Source organism: Cibotium barometz, chromosome 23 (assembly GCF_041138505.1).
Source record: "Cibotium barometz isolate CiBa-2024 chromosome 23, ASM4113850v1, whole genome shotgun sequence".
Classification (NCBI taxonomy): Eukaryota; Viridiplantae; Streptophyta; class Polypodiopsida; order Cyatheales; family Cibotiaceae; genus Cibotium; species Cibotium barometz.
This window is the reverse complement of record NC_141068.1, coordinates 6,781,098-6,797,087: the sequence shown is the minus strand read 5'-3', so window position 1 is coordinate 6,797,087 and position 15,990 is coordinate 6,781,098.

The window sequence follows — 15,990 nt, the reverse complement described above, 5'->3', positions numbered from 1 at the left end:
CTAGGAGACCCCTCATAAAAGATTTGAGGCCTCCTTCATTTCAGCCCGGTACTTCTCAAGTGAGTAGAAAACCACCTCAAGTTTCATTCAAGACTATGGATCGATGCTATGGGGATGCCAAGGGTTCCATCTTTTCTGAAAGAAAATCAGCCCATCATGGTAGATAAGGAGATGCATTGGGATAAGGATGGGACCAATCATGATTGGGAGCATATGTCTTTTGCACAAAGACAAGTGGAAGCTTATGATAGGTGGATGGGGTTGCCTTGTTTCATCAAGGAGGAGTACACAGACTTTGCTCAATTTTCCAACTCCTACATGCAATCACAAAAGAATAAGCCACATCATGATATTTCATCTTCAAGCACTTCTAAGGATATCAAGGACAAGCTGTCCCTCTCCAAATTCAAGGGTGATGGTTCCACTTACATGCGTTGGAGGAGTGGATTACCAAGTTAGATACTTATTTTAAGATTTACCCCAAGATTGAGCAAGACAAAGTGCAACTTTCTTTATTACACTTAGAGGATTGTGCTCATCAATTGTGGAGACATATGGTTAAACATGGGAATGTACCACACTCATGGGAGGATTTGAAGAGAGATGAACTTGACCTTCATCTCACCTTTGGTGCTTGATAGATACATTGAGCAATGGTATGAGCTTTCTTAAAAGGGCATGGTGGTAAGGGAGTACATAAAAAGTTTTATGAAGTGATCCATATATGTGGAAGGGCTCAATGAGCAAATGAAGATGAAGAAGTTCATACATGGGTTGGACTCCTTCATCAAGGTGATGTATTGGCTCAAAGGCCAAATACTCTCAAGGAAGCTATGAGGTTGGCAGAGCTTTATAAGTCTAAATAAATAAAATTAGAGCCCACTTCACTCATGAAGGAAGCATACAAGCCACAAAATACTTCTTCTAACATGAATAAAAACTCTCTCCCTACACCACCCACTTCTATTCCTAGATTTCCAACCATATACGGGGGTGGACAACCCAAGAATGGAGCTAACTTTGATGCAAAGAAAGGGAATAACTTCAACAAGAAGCCTCCTCAAACCTTCATCAAGACTCAAAGGATGGATTACCCAAAGATTGATGAGTTGAGAAGCAAAGGCTTATGCTTCAAGTGCAAAGAGAGATGGTCACCTGGGCATGTGTGCAAAGGTAAGAAGATACTGACCACTATGATCCTCATGGATGAAGGAGAGGATGCCAAAGAGTCTCACGATGTTGAAGAGTTTGAAGATTTCCATGAGGTGACACTAGTGGAGGAAAATTGTTTCATACAAGAGGATACAGAGTTTGCATTTGACCCTGGTGGTGGAAATGATGTGCAATTGGTGAGTGATATGACACTTCAAAATTTTGAAAATTTTGAATTTTCAGCTTGTGTATGCTTTGTTAACTCAAGAGCTTATGGTGGGATGCAAGTGTCCAAATACCATAAGTAAGGTTGGTGGGATCCATCAGTGGGAGAGTTGCTTACATTCTACGGATTCGGGGAACACCCATAGCTTTATTGATTCTAAAGCCATCAACTCTCTCAAGCGTACTCCAATGGAGATACCTATAACCTTCCAAGTACAAGTGGCCAACAATGGGAAAAATGAGGAGACTAAGATGGCATGCCCTTCTACTAAGGTGACCCTTCATACACTTGGGAAGGTGATTTGGTGGTCTTAGACATGGGTCCTATTGATTGGTTTGGGTGACTTTCACATGAACTTTCAACAAGGTTTTATGAGCTTTGAACATATGGGGACAGTAAGTAACCCTTGCTAGAAATCACTTAAAATATCTCTCTTCGATCACCTCAAAGCAACTTAAGAGGGAACTCAAGACTCTTGGCACTATCTATGTGTTGCATCTTGCTCAAGAAGGGATGGAAAGATGGACAAAGATATGGAAGCCCTTCTTAAGGAGTCTGACGATATTTTTCAAGTGCTAAAGAGTTTGCCTGTTAAGAGAGAAATTGATCATGCCATTGTACTTGAGTTGAATGCAAAGGCGACACGTCAACAAGCCTCCCTAACGATTGTACAAGGTGGAAATACTCGGAGGAAGTGGTGGCAAAGAAAATGCAAGATTCGCTTTCCATGGTTCTTATTCAACTCTCATAATCTCCATTTGCTTCTCCCATTGTATTGGTGAAGAATAAAGATGGGCCCTTTGGCATATGCATTGATTATTGTGACTTGAACAAAGTCACAATCAACAATAGTACCCGATTCCACGCATTGGTGATCTCCTGTGAGCTCAAGGGAGAAAGATTTTTCACCAAGATTGTTTTAAGACCGGGATGCCATCAAATAAGGGACGGAGGAGGGTGATGAAGATAAGACCGCATTTAGGATTGAAAGAGGGCTTTGGTCATGCCCTTTGGTCTTACAAATGCACTGGCCACTTTCTAAGCGTTGATGAATAGGGTATTGGATCCTTTTCTATTCAAGTTTGTGCTAGTGTTCTTTGATGATATATCGATATATAGAATCTATATATATCAAGGAAGAGCACCTATCTTCATGTGAAGCAAGTGTTTGAAGTGATGAGGGAGCACAAACTATGTGTAAAAGATAGAAAATGCTCATTCACGGTCAATGAAATGGAATATCTTGGGCATTTGGTGGGAGAGAACAGCATAAGAATGGACCCAAAGAAAGTGGCATGTGACAAAGATTGGCCAACGCCAAGCAATTCAACTTAATGGAGAGGATATTGGCCAACGCCAAGTAATTCAACTCAATTGAGAGGATTTCTGGGTTTTTCTTCTTTCTATAGAAGATTCATGGAGCATTATGCATCCATAGGGCACCTCTTACTAATCTTCTCAAGAGCGAAGTTTTTTTTTTGGACTCCATCACCACGAAAAGCTTCAATGAGCTCAAAGTTTTGCTTACATCAGTCCCCATTCTTGTTTGTCCCAATTTCTCCAAGACTTTCTATGTGAGAGTAGATGTAAGTGAAAGAGGACTTGGGGTTGTTTTGTATCAAGAGCATGGAGCTATTGCCTTTGTGAGTAGGAAGCTTACGGAAAAGCAGATAGCATTGCATATTTATGAGTAAGAGATGCTTGCTATCCTTCATGCTATCAAGAAGTGGCATCATTACTTGTATGGTTCCCACTTCAAGGTGAGAAGTGATCATAGGGTATTGAAATTATTCTTATCCTAACCAACTCTTTCTTCCATGCAAAAGAGGTGGCTGGCCACTCTTCAAAGTTACCGAGCAAGGACAATGTAGTAGCAGATGCATTGTCAAGAATGTGGGCTTGCACTATGGCATCAATTATGGAGGCTTATGGTGATTGGATTAAAAGAATTCAAGAGGAATACCTCCTAAAAGAGGGTGTTGTCCACATTTATAGGAAATTACAGCAAGATAATCATGAAAATATTCCCCATTACAAGCTTCACAACAACCTCTTCCTCTCTATGGTTCATACGACATCGGCCTGGCTACTTTTGGAGATCCTTCCATAGCTTTGTCATTATGATTAGAACCTTCACTTCTCATTGATATATATTTGAGATACGATGATTGTACACATAATAGATTTTAAGGACAAAATCTTTGGGAAGTGATAGTTTGTAATAAAGTAGCATCTTTATTAGTTAGGTTTAAGATTATGGCCAGTAGTATAAAAGGACACATGGACTCTCATTTGTACCTTAAGATCATTTAATATTTGAATGAACCTTGGAGACTTGAGCTACCACACTTTAGCTTATGGAAGGCTACTTCCATTCTCATGGTGGGACATTAAACCACTTAGGTATCATGTGTGCTGTGTGTGTGATTCTTGCTAATTGCATGCTAGTCTACATGACGATTTGTCCCATATCTTAGCTTATTAATCTTACATTAATTGATTCTCCATTTCAAAGGATGTGTGAAATACGTCAATGTGTTTGTTGAAATGTCAAGAGGGTATTTCCCTGACTAGATTGCACACAAATCACTATGATAGTGTCTAGTCCTTCAGTAGTTCAAAAAACTGACGTCGAGAAGCTCGTCCTCAAGAGGACTAAGCATGCGTGAACACACTCCGAGAAAAAGATGTCGTTCACGAACTTGATCTCTCGAAAAAAAATCTCTCCCTTCACGGGTTGATTTCTGAACTTTTGGAGCATGGGGCGTCTTGGGTTTTTTGCTTTTAAAAGAACGCCTTTTAATAAGAATAAAAGAAAAATCAAAATAGTCGTGCAGATATTCACTAGGACCCTGCCAAAGCCCTGTATATCTATACAGTTTTGGCTGCATAGAAACTACCGCTAACACAGTCACGGAAACGACCAAACCATAACGATGGGCGCCAAACCACACTATCAACCAAAGTGTGGACACCAGACTACTATAAGATTTGCAGCACATCAGAGAATCAAACCCGGGGGTTAACAAGCAAGGACCTTAATGGCCTCCACTTAGCCAAGCCAACCACGTGTAACGCGTGCAAAGAGTGGCGCCCACAAGCTCTATAAGGCATGCATCTCTGCAATTCCTCCTCTGCAGGAGGTACCGGGCTAATTGTGGTGTTGTTGATGCTATTTCTCTTGTAGTAGGCGCAACAAATCGAAGTCCTTGTGTTATGCACAATACACAAATCGAAGTCCTTGTGTTATGCACAATACACAAATGGAAGTGTGCTCTGTCTCTCTCGAAGAAAAAACCAGGCTTTTCTTTGAGCTTATGAAAAGCAAAAGCTTTTCTCCTTTATTCTTTTTTTTATAGTGTGAGTTATATGTTAATAAAAGAAGGAAAGAACAATACATCAGCTGCTGTCAACAAGCAAGGGAGCATCAAACCACCTGTACAATGTTTCTAGACATGATTACAATTAATGTCGCGTTAAAATTCTGGAATTTGCCAACAACACCAAATCAAAAAGTATACCAAAATCCGTGCAGGCCATCTCTAAAGCACCCATTCTTGCAAGCAATGCATTTAGTAGCCCATATTTGCTTCAACACTATTGCCCAAGCAATGTTCCATGGGCCCCTCATAGGTTCAAGGATACTTCTTGAAAGCCCAATAAGCGCAGTTCTCCAGCCCACCCTAAAGGGGAAAAAGTCCTTGAAGATGAAAAACTCTAACCACAGGGCATTCCCATAAAGCATGAAGGAGTGTTTCCTTGCCAGTCTCGCACCTCGAGCATCTATTAGAACAAATCCTGAACTTTGTAAGGCTCTCCCTAGACAGCAGGGCCTGTGTACACACCCTCCAAAGCATAAGATTTAAGGAGAACAAGTGAGTTGCTTTCCAAGACCTCTGTACCCACTAAACCCATTGCCTCTGCAAATGAATATGCCATTTACATTGAATGGGGGAGTCTTTCTCCTTTGAGAGGATCACAATACAATTTTTGGAGGTCGGTAGAGTTAGGGGTCTTCCGCGCTTATCCCTCCAGTTGTGCCACCATCTCCTGTTGTTCGGGAAGCCGTTAATAGGCTAGTTTACCCAGCACTCCTCTGTTTTACTGATCAGCCAGTCAGTAGAGTTAGGGGTCTTCCGCGCTTATCCCTCCAGTTGTCCCACCATCTCCTGTTGTTCGGGAAGCCGTTAATAGAGTTAGGGGTCTTCCGCGCTTATCCCTCCAGTTGTGCCACCATCAAGCCGTTAATAGGCTAGTTTACCCAGCACTCCTCTGTTTTACTGATCAGCCAGTCAGCCTGGTTATGGTCAAGACCCTTCTACATCAATTCAGCCCTGCTCAGCGGGCTTTGCACACTGCAGTTCCATAGGTCGCGGACCATTTGACGAAGCCCTTTGCTGCACATTGCTTCCTCATTCTCTTTTCTCTTTGGCCTTCGATAGTCACGGCCCTAGCCCTACCGAACCATAGCGACTCCGTAAGCGAAGCATCCCCCCAATTCCCAGGACGTCGCTCCATCTTAAGCACTCAATACCCCTTTGCCATAAATTAACTAGGCAGCCAAAGAACCCTGTTCTTTTAACCATGGAGCCTTCTTTCGAGAAGACCACTGCCTTCCAGTCTCCCCTCGGGAGAAGGTTACATGCATTTCTCATGAGCCATCCCCCCAATTCCAAGGATGTCACTCCATCTTAAGCACTCAATACCCCTTTGCCATAAATTAACTAGGCAGCCAAAGAACCCTGTTCTTTTAACCATGGAGCCGTCTTTCGAGATGACCACGGCCTTCCAGTCTCCCCTCGGGAGAAGGTTACATGCATTTCTCATGAGCCACTGCCTGAGACAGGCAGCCCACCATGGATTCTTGTCCAAAAGGGGAAGGAATCTCATAGCAAGGTGCATGCTAAACTGGGAATCCCTACTCCTCCTAACTTTTTGGGCTTTATAATAATCTTCTAGACGATGGAGCTGGGCCCCCCTGTGCACTTGTTCCTCACATACTGTCTAAATAGCTTCTCTCAGTTGGTTTTAGCAAAAGGGAAAATGGTTGCCATGTATACCGTTGAGGATGCTAGAATATGCAGCCGCCTGGGGAGAGAGAGCTTCTTCCTACTCCACCCATCCACTTTTTCTTGAGTTTCGCCATTAGCCAATATATTTGTTGCTTCTCAGAGTGAGCCCAACTTTGATGGGAGCACCTAAATATCTTATGATCTGTCCATGCGGAACCAGCTTGAATCCATATTTGTGAAACCAGTCCTCAGGCTTTCCATCGCCCAACCAAAGAGCTTCAGCTTTTTCAATATTGTTGAGATTGAGCCCGAGACCTCACAAAAGAGGCTGAACCATGCCCGGAAGGGCGAGCCTCCTTAAAGCCCACTTGTTTGCAAGGAGTCATAAGCAGCCATAATAGGCTTTGTTTGACCAGCGCAAACAGTAGAGGGGATAATGGGCAACCTTACCTGACTGATCTCCTGAGAGGAAATGCACCACCATAGTGTCTGTTCATCATCACGTCTCAATAATAAAATCCCAACGTACTTTGTCGTACGCTTTATTGAGATCCAAGTTTAGCATTACAAAGGCCTTATTCTACTCCATGGCTTCTTCCAGACTCTCTATTGCATTCATGATAGCTTCATGGATACATCTTCCTGCAAGAAATCTAAACTAGTTTTTAGACAAGATTCTGGGCAAGATGAATTTCAATCTTAGTGCAATGGCTTTAGCTATGATTTTGTAGGACACAGTAAGCATTGTTAGGGGTCTCTAGTCTTACGGAGATCTCCTAATCTCCTTCTTAGGGATGAGCTTGATGAGCCCCGTATTTACAAGGGGAGACAGAGAGCCCCTTTTGACAGCCTCATTTGCCATCCTGCAGAAGGCTCCGGAACACTGCTTCCATATAGCTTGCAACAGCTTCGTCATTACTTCATCAACCCCCGGGCACTTGTCAAGTTTGAGTTGAGCTAAAGAGAATTCGAGTTCCTGTTTAGAGAAGGGTCGAGAAATCACCATACTCTCCACCTCTGAGAGGGAGGGCCTTACGAAGGCCATAACTCTCCTTCTCTTCTCTATATAATCCTCATCAACATCTGCGACCTGCCCCATGATAGCAGAGAGATGTCCTTGAAATGTCTTTGATATGCCTTGCCAGCGTATGCACTTCTCCTTGAGCATCTGCCACTTGGAAAATATTTTCCTTACAACTCTTATCCCTTATCGCTTTGAAGAAATATTGAGTGGGCGCATCGCCATTTCTGAACCAAGAGACCCTCGTCCTAACCCTGAGGCTTCTAGCCTCCCTTTCCTTATTTGTAGCAATCGTTGTTTCAACAGATCTCAAAAGGTAACAAGCAATTCTGTCACGTGGAACTCCTGCCAAGCCTTGAATAAGGGATCCTCTTGTGTGGGCAAGAGCATTGTTATGCGTCCTTGTTTCCCTAGCTTTTATCCTCCCATGTTCCTTAGCCAGCCTTTGGATTCTCTTTATGACTAGATCCCAGTTCTCCACCGGGTCCGTGCTCCCTACCTTCTGGACAGTGGCTCTCAGTCTCTCCATGAAAGCATCTTCTTCCAAGAACGTATTGTTGAACTTAAATATGCGGGGGCGGGGGGGCACAACCCCTGGATAGAGCGATCACCATCGCTATCTTAGCCAAAAGCAGAGAGTGATCAGAGGCTGATTCTTCATACAGTTATCTCAGCAAAGGAGGTTGGGAGAGCCCGTGTGGTTGCATGCGAATAGTAGAATCTGTCATGCCTCACCGCTCGCCAGGTGTGTACATTCTACCTATTAGTCCACGTGTGCATTTTTGCATTCACTCCCCAACTAGTATGGGCGACATCGCCCAGGTTGAGGCTTTTGGACAAGAGCTCCCAAGCCTTGATTTCTCTTCCACCTATGTCTCTCCTCTCATGGCGCTAAGAGGGTCCCTAAACACATTGAAGTCCCCTCCTATTATGGAATTGTTGTCACCCACCTTTTCATATATCTATGGCCATGTGTCGGCCCTCTCATTAGATGCGTGGGGGCATGCACACCTTTAATGCGGATCCAAGGGGTTCAGCCTCCGTACCCCTCCTCTCATAACAATCTTTTGCAATGATGGCCAGGCCACCTGCACCACTCTGAAGGCAAGCATTGACCACCCAGAAGCCCTGCGAGACATGCTCCTGCCCAATTTGGCATTTGTTTTCCTGCAACAGCATGATTCCCACCTTCTTCCTAAATAGAAGGTGTCTGATAGATGCCTTCCTTGGCCTTGAGTTGCGACCTCTAACGTTCCAGGTGCAAACCCTAACTCTACACTCGGCCATTGATACTGTCCTCTAAGAGCTCGGAGAGAACACTCAATGCATTACCTTACTGCCACGCTTGCTGCTTCCCTTTATTCTATTTACCAATTTTACTTCTTCCTCTTTGCCACCTTGGACCTTCTCACTGCTTCGCTTGTTATTAATCTTGTCCACCTGTATTTCTTCTGGTCTGATAATATTCTCCTTCTCCTGAGGTACCTTGGACCCCTCTTTCATATCCTCCCCCTTGTCCTCGGAATCTTTGTGTGCTTCAGCAGCTCTTGAGTCAAAGATGCCTTGGAGTCGCTCCAGTCCATCAGAAGACTTGACCTTTTCTTTGCCCTGTTTTCCTCCTTCGCCTTGGAGTCTGCAATTTGATGAAAGCTGCGCATACCTCCTATTTCTTGTCAACCTAAAAATCCAGTTTGAGCACCTTCTTTCCTTCAAGTGCCTCAGCGCTGGATGTGTTGTTTTGTCGTAGGTCGGGCCGTCATGCATCGGGATTGACGAGAAACTGCTGCTACTAATAGTTATTGTCCTCAGCCAACTGGGACCAGGATTTACGACGATTGTAGGGTTTCGCATTCCAATAAAATCCCACGCTTCATTAATACAAACCCGATTATCTCTTCTCAAAATATATCCATTCTCTACAAGGCTTTAAATATCTTAGACCTTGAACCATATTTAGCTTCTAAAAAGCTATTTATAAAAACTATTCCGAGCTTTCCATTGCTCAACTTTAGCCTAGTTACCCTCCCCTCAGTAGAGGCATTTTCTAATCAGGGTGAGAAAAAATAGCAAATAACAAGGGGACAACCTTGTCTAACTGATCTATTTACCTCAAACCCAATAATTTAATAGTAATTTGGATTTCCAAGCAATGCTTTGCAGACGACTCTTTACGTCTTTTGGAAGCTCATAATGATAATGTTAGATTGGCTTTAAGAATTATACAAGAGTTTGCTGATGCTTCTGGCTCAAAATGCAATATTCACAAGTCTAAACTAATCAGCCTCTCTGAGGACAATGACTTTGATTTAGAAAGATGGGGGTGTGAGATAGTGAAGAGAGGTCAAATTGTTAGATACTTAGGGGTTCCTTTTGGGGTTGAGGTAACTAACAATTAGCTAACATATTGGGCACTGGATAGATTTTTTCTAAAATACAATCCACATTATCCACACATCAATCCACATCATCCATACATCCATTCACGTCAATCCACAATATCCACACATCAACCCACATCATCCACACATCCATTCACGTCAATCCACAATATCCACACATCAACCCACATCATCCATACATCCATTCGCATCAATCCACATTATCCACACATCAACCCACATCATCCATACATCCATTCACGTCAATCCACTTTATCCACATCATCCATTCACGTCAATCCACATTATCCACACATCAATCCGCATTCATTTCATAAGTATTCCCATTCTCATCTAATCACATCTTTTTCTATCTCATCACTTATTTCCTCATTTATCCTCATCAGATCTCATCCACTTGCATCTACTCATTCATCTCATCACTTCACATACATTAACATCTATCCAGTTTACATCGCATCTTATCACATCCATTTCACATCACATCTCATTCATTCACATCCCGATTCACATGCTAACACATTCATTCACGTCCCTTATCGTTCATTCACATCCTGATTCACATCACATCACATCTATTCACATCCCTTATCATTCATTCATATCTCGATTCACATGCTATCACATTCATTCACATCCTATATCATTCATTCACATCCTGATTCACATGCTAACACATTCATTCATATCCTATATCATTTATTTACATCCTGATTCACATGCTCACACATTCATTCACATCCTATATCATTCATTTACATCCTGATTCACATCCTAACACATTCATTCACATCCTGTATCATTCATTTACATACTGATTCACATGACATCACATCTCATCTATTCATTCCCATTTATCTGATTCACATCACATATCATCACATCTATTTACCTCTCATTCTCATCACTTCTATTCTCATCACATCCATTCTCTATTCATTCTCATCTATCTGATTCATATCACATCTTATCACATCTATTTATAGAATGTAAGAGAATTCTTATTTTTAATATAAAGATTCTTTACGCATCTATTTATGCATAAGAACAACTTTAGTGGGAAATAACACTTTTATAAAAATCTGTTTATGCATCTTCGAAATAAAAATAAATCTTTTAGGCATCTTTCTACGCATAAATTCAATTTTAATGAGAATAACACTTTTGAAATAAAAATAAAATTTTTATCCATCTTTCTATGCATAAAATCAAAATTAATGAGAATAACTCTTTTGAAATAAAAATAACTTTTTTTATGCATCTTTCTATGCATAAAATCAAAATTGATGAGAATAACTCTTTTGAAATAAAAATAAATTTCTTTATGCATAAATTAAAATTTGATGAAAGTAACGCTTTTATAATTTAAAAAAAAAAATTTTATGCATCTATTTATGCATAAAAATCAATTTTGATGAAAGTAACACTTATAATCAAAATATCCCCAATATGCATCTTTCTATGCATAGAAATTAATTCTAATGAAAATAACACTTTTATAATAAAAATATTTCTAATATGCATTTTTCTATGCATAGAATAAAAATAACACTTTTAGAATACACAAGCTGTGGGGATTACTCTTTTTGAATAATAAAAAGATAAAACTTATTTCACCAAATTTAAGAAAATTTTGCCATAACCTCCTTTGTATGGCTGACCATTTTTTAATTTTTTTTCACTCTAAAATTTACTAGAAATTATCCAAGATAATTTAAATCATTCTAATCTAGTAAATTTCTACTTTATTAAGAGTAAACAATATGAAAGGTTTAATTCCATCAATTTAATTACACATCTAGGATAAAGAAAGGCTGAATTCAATAATGAAGAGAAGGGGGAAAGCCTTTCCAGCAACAAGGCATAACATCCATTTTCATTTAAAAGAAAGGAAAAATCAGAAAACCATAAAATAGAATAAGAAAAAGTAAAATTTCTAACTTACTAGGAGTTTCTATGAGCTTTCCTTTGGCTTGATGGTTTGAGGGATCTACTCTTGTTTGCAACAAGAGTGGCCACCAATTCTTTTGAGGAGGAAATGCTCAAAAACAAATGAATTATCAATGAATTCACTGTTTTTGGCTCTGGGGACGAGTAGAGTAACAGTGCATAAAACACTATTAAGCTTTTACAAAGGGGGAGGCTTCTATTTATCAAAAAAAGTGAGTCTCTAACCAAGCAAACTGATTCTAAAATTTTTCAGATCAGTTTGGTCACTTTTTGACCATTTTTAGGTCAGTTTAGCTTACTTTTTGGTTCTAGTTGAAACAAGAGAGAGAAGAGATGAAATATCTCATTATTTGAGAGTTTAAAACTCTACCACACATGTGAAATAGGCGCCTCCTTCATGAGGGAAATTCCCCCACACTGAGGTATCAAAAATACATCATTTCCTCTACATATCTCTTCTTTTTTAACTAATAACCTTGTCCTTAGTCAACTCTTCATCTTATGTGAGTATTTACTCATTTTTGGGAGGATTTTCTTTATTTCTTCAATTTATCTCCTCCCTACATTTGGATTAATCTAATTGGCCTCTCAGAACCTTAATCTAAAATTTTCAAAAATTCTGGACCCTTAGGCTAAGGCCTTATGAACAGATTATAATTTATTTCTAATGCACCTTTTGAATTTCTTTTTGAACTTTTGTTTCAGGGAAATTTATTTTAATAAGAAGAGATATTTTTTCATCCAAAAATATCTAAAAATTGAATAATCTCTCTCTAGAATATTTTCTCTCTCTAAGGATAAGCCTATGATGTCAATTTTGGTTCATTAAACCCTTTATATGCCTCTATTTAAACAATTTTTGTCCGGGATTTACTTCATGTATCGAACCAGAACAGAATTGAGTCTCAATTTCGGAATCCATCAGTCTAGCCAACCGCCCAACCACTGTAGTGATGATGGGATCCAATTAAGAATTTGGTTAGGTTGTCCCGGGTACCAGGGAAAAGAGTTCCCAAGCCCCCTAGCCGGATATTCATGCAAACTTAAAACTAGTCACACCACTTACACACCCAATATGAAATTACCTGTTTCACATATTCAATAATCTTTAAAACAATCATTTAATGAAACCATAGTGTCACTGATCATGATCCTCTAATTATCCAGTTGAATCCTTATTTTCAAAAATTCCTTCATCAGTGTACCTATGGCATCATTGGCAACTAGAACGCTGAACCCTATCCACTCACGGTCCTTTTCGATAGTTCCTAGCTCATAGTAACCACCAAGTATTCACTTTAACAAAAATGGAGTCTCCGTTTGAAGATCAGCAAGATCAACCAACAAATCCATATAAAAGAGCCATGGACTCATCCGTTGAGGACCAGCAAGGTCAATCAACCAAATCCTTGCCCGAATTCAGAAAACAACTCTTACTCCTTGTTCCAATATCTTCACCGATGTACGTGTGGGTATCTTCGGTGACCCAGAGCCCGAGCACTGTATGGTCAGCACCCTCTAGGATCCTTCGTAGGTCACCTAGTGCTTCACTCATAGGCCGCTTCCTTGGTCCCTCATCCACTGTACCAGAAGCTCACCATTTAAATCAAACCGAGGCTGGTCAAGACCTCGACCGACCTTGCTATGCGAGACGTCCTCCGTTGACTCTCCATCATTAGCAGTTGCAACTTTAACAGATAGGTCTCCACGACCTCATTCACAAGACGGTCAAAATGCTTCCCCAGCATTCTTGACATAAAATAAACATTTAAAAACAGATTTCATATATAAATACAGTTCCAACAATATTTCCATCTTTTCTCATCACTCAACATCCTTTCACATTAGTCCCCATCTTTTCTCATCACTCCACATCCTTTCACATTAGTCCCCATCTTTTCTCATCTTCCCACAATTTTTTTTCTTCATCGATCTCTATCACATCACATCATTCCCACATCAAATCACATCCAATCGCATCATTCACACATCAATCCACATCATCCATACATCCATTCACATCATCCACATCATCCATACATCCATCCACATCAATCCACATTATCCACACATCAATCCACATTATCCATACATCCATCCACATCAATCCACATTATCCACATCATCCATACATCTATCCACATCAATCCACATCATCCATACATCCATCCACATCAATCCATATTATCCACACATCAATCCACATCATCCATACATCCATTCACGTCAATCCACATTATCCATATTATCCACACATCAGTCCACATCATCCATACATCCATTCACGTCAATCCACATTAACCCACATTACCCAAACATAAATCCATATTACCCAAACATAAATCCACATCATCCATACATCCATCCACATCAATCCACATTATCCACTCATCCATCTACATCAATCCACATTACCCACACAACAATCCACATTCATTTCATAAGTATTCCCATTCTCATCTAATCACATCTTTTTCTATCTCGTCACTTATTTCCTCATTTATCCTCATCAGATCTCATTCACTTGCATCTATCCATTCACCTCATAACTTCACATACATTAACATCTATCCAATTTACATCGCATCTTAAAACATCCATGTCACATCACATCTCATTCATTCACATCCCGATTCACATGCCAACACATTCATTCACGTCCCTTATCATTCATTCACATCTTGATTCACATCACATCACATCCATTCACATCCCTTATCATTTATTCACATCTCGATTCACATGCTATCACATTCATTCACATCCTATATCATTCATTCACATGCTAACACATTCATTCACATCCTATATCATTCATTTACATCCTGATTCACATGACATCACATCTCATCTATTCATTCACATTTATCTGATTCACATCACATCTCATCACATCTATTTACCTCTCATTCTCATCACTTCTATTCTCATCACATCTATCCATCCATTCTTTCCCATCTATCTGATTCGCGTCCCATCTCATCACATCTATTTACCTCTCATTCGCATCACATATATCCATCCATTCATTCCCATCTATCTAATTCGCATTACATCTTATTCATTCACATCCCGATTCACATGCTAACACATTCATTCACATCCTATATCATTCATTTACATCCTGATTCACATGACATCACATCTCATCTATTCATTCACATTTATCTGATTCACATCACATCTCATCACATCTATTTACCTCTCATTCTCATCACTTCTATTCTCATCACATCCATCCATCCATTCTTTCCCATCTATCTGATTCGCGTCCCATCTCATCACATCTATTTACCTCTCATTCTCATCACATCTATCCATCCATTCATTCCCATCTATCTAAGTCGCATTACATCTCTTCACATCTATTCACCTCACATTCTCGTCACTCCTATTCTCATTGCATCCATCCATCCATTCATTCCCATCTATCTGATTCGTATCACATATCATCACATCTATTTACCTCTCATTCTCATTACTTCTATTCTCATCACATCCATCCATCCATTCATTCCCATCTATCTGATTCACATCACATATCATCCCATCTATTTACCTCTCATTCTCATCACTTCTAAATCCGTTTATGCATCTTTATATTCAAAAATTTAATTTTAATGAGAATAACTCTTTTGAAATAAAAATAAATTTTTTATGCATAAAATCAAAATTAATGAGAATAACTCTTTTGAAATAAAAATAAATTTCTTTATACATCTTTCTATGCATAAAACCAAAATTAATGAGAGTACCTCTATTGGAACAAAAATAAATTTCCTTATGCATCTTTCTATGCATAAAATCAAAATTAATGAGAGTAACTCTTTTGAAATAAAAATAAATTTCTTTATGCATCTTTCTATGCATAAAATCAAAATTTGATGAAAGTAACGCTTTTATAATAATAATAAATTCTTTTATGCATCTATTTATGCATAAATTTAATTTTAATAAAAGTAACACTTTTATAATTAAAAAAAATCTTTTATGCATAAAAATTAATTTTGATGAAAGTAAAACTTTTATAATCAAAATATTCCCAATATGCATCTTTCTATGCATAGATATTAATTCTAATGAAAATAACACTTTTATAATAAAAATATTTCTAATATGCATTTTTCTATGCATAGAATAAAAATAACACTTTTAGAATACACAAGCGATGGGGATTACTCTTTTTGAATAATAAAAAGATAAAACTTATTTCACCAAATTTAAGAAAAT